General features: G+C 48.5%; 1 long non-coding RNA gene across 1 annotated transcript in view; it reads right to left on the reverse strand.

Moving 5' to 3' along the window:
* The window catches only part of LOC105502283, a 28,354-nt gene extending 21,028 nt beyond the window's left edge, over positions 1 to 7,326 (reverse strand). Inside the window, exons 1-2 of the long non-coding RNA XR_001000312.1 lie at positions 7,260 to 7,326; positions 781 to 914 (exon numbers count right to left, since the gene is read on the reverse strand). This is a non-coding gene — a long non-coding RNA (uncharacterized LOC105502283). The remainder of the gene's footprint in view (positions 1 to 780; positions 915 to 7,259) is intronic.
* Positions 7,327 to 7,675: the final 349 nt, after the last annotated feature.

Below are 7,675 nucleotides of genomic sequence, written 5' to 3' on the forward strand. Positions count from 1 at the left end.
ACACCGCTCACAAAGCACACACTAGCCCTGGCCCCAGCGGTTAATATTTAACTGAATAAGGGCCATAAATATGGAAAATGGGACTTTTAATTAAATAAGCAGCTTTTAAAAGGGCCCTTGGGCGGGAGAGGCTTTTGTTTAAATATGATTGATTTGACATGTCCTTTAGCTCTCACACTCTCCCGAGCTCCCTTCCGACGTTAACTCTTGGCCCCCAGCCCCGGTAGCAAGTTGGCCAGACCAGACCCTGTTCTGCTGGAGGGAGGGGGCTCCCTGCTGGAGGAAGCGGGGTACGGTGGGAAGGAGGTGCCCTGGGGACTGGGACTGAAAATCCGGCTGCCCGGGCCCTCGCATTTGGCTTCACCCCCACTACAAGCCGCCTCCATTTCGCAGAATGTGTATTTCACCCTAAAAGAAGGGGCTAGTGGGGTAAGATGCCTCCAGATCCGGGGGCATAGGTTCCCTTTTAAAAGCCACGCCACCAGCTGCTGGTCCTTTGGCGGCTCAGCTGGTGGTCCCTCTGTGCCTCGGTTTCCCCATCTGTAATATGAGGATAACAATAGCACCTACTCCACAGGGCAGTGTTCAGATTAAGCACATCCCAGACCACGGGAGGGCCCACAGTGTTTGCCAGGATTCCAGCTGAAGGCTCTGTGACTGCTGCGAGGCGCGAGGCCACAGAAGCAGCTTGATGGGCACATTCCGTATTTAGCACCGACCTCTCATTTGCATTTTTCACTGAGCCCCGCAAAGGAAGTAGCTGGTTCTACTCATACTCACCCAGAGGCTCACAATCTTGGCAGCTTATGACTCATCTGAGGAGCCTGGAATGCTCCAATTTCAGGCCGGGAAGAATTCAGCAGTCAAGGAGGTCTGTCTTCTGCCTCCAAGGTAATGGCCTTTACCTTTCAAAACTTTTCAAAAAAAAAAAAAAAACCTATTATAAATTAATATTCATGAAGCACCTTCCATATACCAGATTCTGCACACGCCTGACCTCAGAACCCTGTCGTCTGCCCTGCTTCCTGGGTGAGGAGGGATCTGATGCCCAGAGAAGCCAAATAGCCAGTCCAGAGTTGCCCAGCTAAGGAGCAGCTGGGCTGCTTTGCCTCCAGTGCCTTAAGCCCCCTGTGGGCCTAGCCTGGTGCAGGCCCATGCCCTGGGACTCATGTCTGATCTGGTCCTGGCTTCTCTGAGCTGACGTAGAAGTCACCTCCCTGGATAATTCTGACATTCTCCATTACCTAAGGAGGGGGATGATGGTCATACAGCCTTGTAATTTATCAAGATTCTGCCCCTTATGCCCAACCACCATTTCTTCCTCTCCCCAAGTCAGATAACTTAGTTTTTGCTTATTCCCACTCACAGACTGCCTCTCCCAGGAAGTCTTCCCAGATGTACTCTGCTTGTTATGGTGGATCCCTTTTCTAACTCTTCCAGTATTGGTGAGTATAGTGAGCATAGTGAGTATTTGATGGCGTTCTATTGTATTGCCATTTCCTGCAACCATTCATTCACACAGTCAATTACCATTTATTAATGACCTATTGTTTTATTTCTCCAACTTTAAGATGAACTTTTTTTTTTTCTTTTTAACATTTTGAAACTGGGATCTAGTACATATATAACACCCATTTTTATTTGCTCTGGCACTTTGGAAGGCTGAGGCAGACAAGTCACTTGAAGTCAGGAGTTTGAGACTAGCCTGGCCAACATGGCAAAACCCTGTCTCTACTAATAATACAAAAATTAGCTGGGCATGGTGATGCATGCCTATAGTCCCAACTACCCAAGAGTTCAAGGCACAAGAATTGCTTGAAGTTGGGAGGTTGCAGCGAACAGAGATCACACCACTGCACTCCAGCCTGGGTGACCGAGCGAGACTCCATCTTAAAAAAGAAAAAGAAAGAGAAATACTCTAGTTAAATGGATGCTGCCTCTTATAATGGATGGCATTTTCAGACTGTGGAAATAAAGCCTTATGCCCAGCCCTGTGCCGGGTGTTGGAAGAATTGGGGGAAATCAGACAGACTTTTACTTTGCTTTCTGCTACCTGAAAACTTACTGTCTACTGCAGAGTATATTAAGAAAGCACCCTTCAGCTGGGCATGGTGGCTCACGCCTGTAATCCCAGCACTTTGGGAGGCTGAGGTGGGCGGATCACCTGAGGTCAGGAGTTCAAGACCAGCCTGGCCAACATGGTGAAACCCCATATTTACTGAAAATACAAAAAATTAGCTGGCTGTGGTGGCAGGCACCTGTAATCTCAACTACTTGGGAGGCTGAGGCAGGAGAATCGCTTGAACTTGGGAGGCGGAGGTTGCAGTGAGCCAAGATCATGCCATTGCACTCCAGCCTGGGCAACTCTGTCTCAAAAAAAAGAAAGCACCCTTCTTTCTAATTCCCAAAACTCTAAATTCTCACTCGTTCACTCTTTTACACTTCTACTTAACCCCCTGAATTCTCATGGCCAAAAATGTGTTCCTCTCTTCCCAGGAAAGGGGTGATTTTAGTGAAGGCAAGAGGCTATGGACATTAAGTGTTTATGTTCTGCCAGGCCCTGTCCTAAGATTGATCACATATTGTCTCATTTAATCCTCACCACAACCTAACAAGGTGAGTGCTGCTGAAATCACTACCAGTTTGCAGATGATGAAAGGAGGCTCAGAGACATTAAGTAACTGGCCCAAGGCCACACAGCCAGTGAGTGACAGAGCGAGTCAAATTCAGGCAGGTCTGGCTCCAGAGGCCTCACCCCCAACCTCAGTTCTTTTGACTCTTCTTTCATCCTCCCCTACTGCACCTGTGAGCTCCAGGCCCATCACAGAAAGCAGGTTCAGAAGCTCATCTTCCATCAACAGTGCAAGGGGGAGAGAGCCCCAAGAAGAAAATGGAAGCAGACGGTCTCCCAGAGGGGCTGTAATCAAAGGCGTCATGTAGAGAAAGCTGGAAGAGCTAGAGAACTCCATCAGGAGGTTGGCCTGGTGCTCTGTGACTAGTGAGTAGTCTGTAGGAGACCTCTCCTTTGGCGGGATGTCGAGTGCCAAGTCCCCAGGGCCAGCTGCAAGGACAGTTTATGGTTCATGCACCCCTCTATAGGGGCGGCCAGCGGGCTGAGGATGGTCAGCAAAACTCCCTATCTCTGTGCCAGCGCATCTGTTGCCATGGTAACTCCTCTCAGGCATCACCGGGTTCTAGGTCTGTTTCCCGGGCTCAGTGTTGGGGTAGGTAGGGCTGAGGCTGGTTTTAGGGTCGGGGCACAGGGTTGGTGCTGGTGTTGGGGAAGAGGCACAAGGGCCATTTCTCATGCAGACTGCCCGCCCACGGCAGTGGCAGGGAGTTGGGGAGCACTGAGCGAGGCATCTGTATTCCTTCCTTGTAAGCCCAGAGCAACAGGGGACAAAACTCCGTGTTGAGTACATCTGAGAAGAGACCTCCTCCCTAGAGAATCTCCTCCCTACACCCCTCAGGCTAATGGTTGGGGCCCTGTACTTTCCACTTTCCTGGTGACTCTTCTGCCAGCTCCGTTTCTGGCCAGCACTCAGATGCACTCACTATCATCTTCTCGTGGACTGGTGTCCTCCTAACAGACCTCCCTATCTGGCAATCTGTCCCCACGGATCCACCCTCTACAGGTGAGCTTGATTTATCTGTTTATATAGAAACAAAGTCTCACTCTGTCGCCCAGGCTGGAGTGCAGTGGTGCCATCATAGCTCACTGTAACCTTGAATTCCTGGACTCAGTGATCCTTCCATCTCAGCCTCCTGAGTAGTTAGGACTACAGGTTTGTGCCACCACACTTGGCTAATTATTTTATTTTTGTAGAAACTGGGGTCTTGCTCATTGCCCAGGCTGGTCTCGAACTCCTGGCCTCAAGCCATCCTCCTACCTTTCACTTTTGAGTAGCTGGAACTATAGGTGTGCACCGCCATGCCAAGCTAATTAATTTTGTTTTTCGTTTTTTTTTTTTTGAGAGACAGGATTTTGCTGCACTGCCCTGGTTAATCTTGAACTCTTGGCCTCAAGCAAACCTCCCCACAAGGCCTCCCAAAGTGCTGGGATTAAAGGCATGAGTCACTGCACCCGACTGCAGGTGTGTTTTCTTGAGCCAAAGGCCTCCACTTGCCCTGTCCTTCCCTACCCCTTCCCCCAAGCACTGGTGCATCCAGGCCTCCCTCCGCTCACTCCAGGCCACATCCATGCTGTGGGCAATGTGACACCCATCAGGCCCAGGAAACACCGGAAATCAGTGAAGCAGGGAGCAAAGGTCGGGGTGAGGCCAACTCTTTTTAGTGTCAAAGGAGATTACGAGTCCGGCTCTCAAAGTTGAGGGCTGGGGCCAAAATCAGCCTGTGATCCCAAGTGGGATGAGTTCAGAGGTCGCCAGCTGGTTCCTTTGTGTGTCAATATTAACATAAGAGTCACCTAATTGGGGTGGGTCAGCCAGTGGCCAGAGCCAGGACACATATCAGAAGAGAAAGGGCCTGATCATGCCCCAGGCAGTGTTGGGTGCTTGGCATAAGCCAGCTCATTCATTATATTAATATTACTACTAATAATACTAATATAGGAGTAGTAGAAGAATAGCAGTAGCCACATACATTGAGTCTCTATTAAATTCAGGCTTGGTGGCTGGCACTTAATTCATTAAATGGCCTCATTGTTCCAACCTCTCTGAGAATCAGATTCTGTTGCTACCCCATCCTACAGTCAAGGAAACTGAGGCACTAAATGGTAAACCAGTGAGCCATGTTCACACAACGCGAATGGAGGAGCAGACTTAGACCCAGCCAGTCTGTCTCCTTGCAACACAGGGATGACATCTCTGTTTTATTGATGAGGAAAGCAAGTCTTCGAGATGGATCAAGGCTGTCTAAAGCCACACAGCTAGTCAGTGACAGGGCTGAGTTACAAACCCAGGTAGGTCTTCTCCAGAGCCCACAATATCCTTATTTTATTTTATTCTTTTCCTGTCTCAAGAAAAGAATAAAAGGCTGGAGTGCCTTTCATATCTCAAATGCTCAGTAGCCTCATGAATAAAATGGGGATATTAATATCCCCCTCAGTGCAGATGCAACATGAAAATATGTGTTAAACCTTTGCACATGCTGTTCCTTCTGCACAGAATGCTTTTCCTTGTTAAAATTAGCATCTTCTTTGTTAACCTAGCACCTAACCTGCATTCTAGGCTGGAGTACAGTGGCATCATCATGGCTCACTGCAGCCTTGAACTCCTGGGCTCAAGTGATCCTTCTACCTTAGCCTCCTGAGTAGCTGTGAGGACAGGTGTATGCTAATCAACCAGTCCTGGCTAATTTTTACACTTTTTAAAATAGAGACAGGGGTCTCACTGTGTTGCCCAGGCTGGTCTCAGACTCCTGGCCTCAAACAATCCTCCTGTCTAGGCCTCCTGAGTCACTGGGATTACAGGTATGACCCACCACACCCAGCCTTCATCTCATTCCTTTTAAGCTCATCCCTTCTATGGGTTCTTTGAAGGCCACTTGTCCTTCTGTGTGCCACTGTTCCTGCCTTCTTGGACCTAAGGGAACAGTGACTGTCCATTGACTGATGGATGAAGACTTGCCATCTGCATGGCTCAGGCTGGTCACATAGAGACCAATGCTCATCTCCATTGGTTTTGGGTTGGATGAACCCACGTGGACACTTGCTGGAATCATAGCATCCTAGTAATTTCAGATGCCCATTTCTACGTAGGCTGAGTCCAAAGAAACACTACTTACTTAAAACTTTTTTTTTTCAATTTTTAATTTTTATCTTTGGAGACAAGGTCACCCAGGCTGGAGTGCAGTGACAGGATCCTAGCTCACCACAGCCTCTAACTCCTAGACTTTAGCCATCTTCCTACTCCAGCTTCTCAAGTAGCTAGGACTACAAGGATGCACTACCATACCTGGCTAATTTTTAAATTTTTTGTAGAGACGGGGGTCTCGCTATATTGCCCAGGTTGATCTCACCCTCCTGGGCTCAAGCAATCCTGCCATGGCCTCCCAAATCACTGGGATTATAGGACTGAGCACCCAACCCCCTAAAACTTCTGATTACAGTCTAGTACAATAGCAGTTAATGCATTGACCATTTCTTAAAGGCCTGCTCTGTGCAGGGTACTGGAGACATAGTGGTGAGCAGAAGCTGACACTTCTCTGTCCCCCTGGAACTTACATTCTAGTGGGGGAAGTGGACATTAATCACACAGTCCTGCCTAGAACGACACATTGATTCAACAATGAAAGCTCCAGAGGATGCAACAATTTCACAGAGCAACCGGCCTTGGCCAACGAGGTTAGGGAGATAGCGCTGACAAAATGACTCGTGAGCTGAGACTCTGAAGTTGAATAGATGCTAAGTCAGCAAAGAAGAGAAGGAAAAGCATTCTGTGCAGAAGGAACAGCAGGTGAAAATGTTTAACAAACGTTTCCTGTTTCATCTGCACTGTGAGGGGAGATATTAATATCCCCATTTTATAGATGAGGCTACTGAGGATTTGAGAGATGAAAGGCCTTGCCTAAGGGCTTCACGTCCGGAGGGAGCAGCAGGAATTTGATCCAAATCCACCTTCCTCGGCGTCAGCAGTCTGATGCCACATTTGACACTCCTCCACACTGGTGCTTAGAAATAGCATCACATGGCCGGGTGTGATGGCTTAAACCTGTAATCTCAGCACTTTGAGAGACCGAGGCAGGTGGATCACTTGAACTCAGGAGTTCGAGACGAGCCTGGCCAACATGGTGAAACCCCATCTCTACCAAAAATACAAAAATTAGCGGGGCGTGGTAGCACACGCCTGTAATCCCAGCTACTCGGGAGGCTGAGGCATGAGAATCACTTGAACGCGGGAGGCAGAGGTTTCAGTGAGTCCAGATTGTGCCACTGCACTCCAGCCTGGGAGACAAAGCTAGATCACGCCACAAAAAAAAATATGGCATCACATGATGTTGGGAGGAAAGCTTCTTTTGGGAAAAAAAATAATGCAAACGGGCCAGACAGCTGTGTCAGACAGAGCTTTTTAAGTTGCTGTAGTAGAAACCCAACTCACACCGACTTAAGCAAAAAAAGGACATGTATTGTCTCATGTAACAAGAATCGAGGAATGGAAGACTTTAGGCTTAGCTGGACCCAGAGGCTCAAAGAAGATCATCAGGGCTTTGTGTGTGTCTCTCTTCCCCTGATCCTGCTTCCTGGGTGTTGGCTTCCTTCTCACGTCCCACGAGATGGCCCCCGGAAGTCTCTTGCTTACCCCTTCCCACCATTAGCAGTTGTAGAATTTCGAGAGATTCCTCTTTTCCAGCCACTCCAGGGAAATGTCCCTGGCTTGGCTCCGATTGGACCAACTTGGTCATGTGCCCATCCCAAGGCCAATGAGTGTAGTTAGAGAGCTATAATGTTCTAATTGGCCAAACCTCGGTCACATGCCTATCCTGGAGCCAATCAATGAGGCCAGGGGCTGGACTCCTTTGGCGAGTACTGGGTCATGTGATCACCCTTGTATCTGGAGATGGTTCAGCCTCATCCAAGCTCCACAGACTGAGAATGTAGGAAAATAGGAACAAGGAACAGGGAATGCTAGAAAGAAAAAAAAAAAAAAAAAACAAGACTGGACCTGCAAAAAACTCAAAATAGAAAAGTCAGCTAGGCATGGTGGCTCACGCCTGC

This window comes from Colobus angolensis, unplaced genomic scaffold, assembly GCF_000951035.1.
Source record: "Colobus angolensis palliatus isolate OR3802 unplaced genomic scaffold, Cang.pa_1.0 Scaffold79, whole genome shotgun sequence".
Classification (NCBI taxonomy): Eukaryota; Metazoa; Chordata; class Mammalia; order Primates; family Cercopithecidae; genus Colobus; species Colobus angolensis.